Raw genomic sequence first — 1,640 nt, forward strand, 5'->3', positions numbered from 1 at the left:
AACCTACTCCCCATCTTCTTCGAGCTTTCGAAAGCGCCACCACTTTGCGAGTGTCGGGTTAACTTTTTGCCCTGACAATAGTAAGTGGTAGATGTAATTGATCGACCTCGACTTCCTTAGATGTCATTGAGAATGTGAGGAAACATGTGCCCACTACACACTGGAGTTAACGAAACTTGAGTGGAAAAATTATGAGAGAATTTATGTTTCAACACACACCTGTGAGAACCTACTTAAGGACGCTCTCCAAAAGATCTAGAAATGGCCCTGCTTATACATTTCATTGTAAAGTTCACTGCATGCATGTTCATATGTAGATGTTTTGATTATTGTACATTTAATTATTAACGTAGGTTTCAAAGGAATTACTCTAGAAAAACAATAAACTAACCTAACCTATGATTGAATGCTAACCATTCAATGAGAAAAACTAAAACTAGACACCCTTCTATTTATAGTTGAATGGACAGTTGTGATAGAATCTCATAAATCTGATCCAACGGCTGAGATTTGGTCACTATTCAACTTTTTGACTTTAAGGAATAGTAATCACTATTTGACAATATTGATCACTATTCATCTTTTGACTTTTATAAAAAGTTGAATAATAAAAAATCTAAAATATCTAAGTCATATTTGATGAATAGTGATGTGTTTGGGATGTTTCTCTGATTCCAATCCGTACATCCGTTTTGCAGAAGCAATATACTATTGCGTAGAGTTTTCTGTGTTGATCATTTTGACTGGTTATATGCTTTAATCAGAGTTAGGAGACGGAAGATGTCGCCATTAGAACTTTCTCCTGATTTTCGAGCTAATAGAATTATGTCAGTTTGAGCAATTCTTGACCCGAAAATGACTCATTTGGCTTGCTAAAGGGCTTAGGTTTGTTCCCTCGCCTTGCTTCATGTGCTCAACTTGTGGTGAGTCTTAATACCATGGTGGGCCCGAGGCTCTTATCAGTGGGGCTCAGAAGTCAACTTTTTACAAAGTCTAGCATTGGATAGAGCATGTCGCACTGATCATCTGGGCAGGTCACTTGCTGAATTTAGAGTTCAGATTAAGAAGATATGAGCTTCAGAAGTTAGTTGACTTTTTGGCACTATTGACCCTTTCTGACCCGTTGAGTCCATGAGCTTTAGTTTGACATTTGTGAGCTTTAAACAGCTGAGACGAAAGATTTCAAGACCAAACTTTATTTGATTGTATTTCATACTTAAATACAGGTTTTGTTTGTATTTTGTCGTTTGAATGTCGAAACATGTGAAAATACAAAAACATAATTAATTTACATTTATTACACATGTTATTAACCAAAATGCAATGTCTTTACGGGGTTTTATATTACAATTTGGGGGTTTTATATTACATCTTATATGGTTTACATCACGATTGACATATATAGCATGGATTATAGACAACAACCTCTAGAATATTAGTCAAAATGACTTGGTATGGAAGGTTCTTGAATTCTTGGGCAATAGGATCCCACAAGCACAACATTGGTTCTCCATTAACACTGTCCCTCTTCCACCATACTATCTTTCCATCCACAAAAACCCCACAAGGAAAGAAGTGGTACTCTAACACTATCGTATACAGTTTTGTCCACGACTTTTTTACACCATATTCATTCAATA

This window comes from Coptis chinensis, chromosome 1 (genome assembly GCF_015680905.1).
Source record: "Coptis chinensis isolate HL-2020 chromosome 1, ASM1568090v1, whole genome shotgun sequence".
In the NCBI taxonomy this organism is placed as follows: Eukaryota; Viridiplantae; Streptophyta; class Magnoliopsida; order Ranunculales; family Ranunculaceae; genus Coptis; species Coptis chinensis.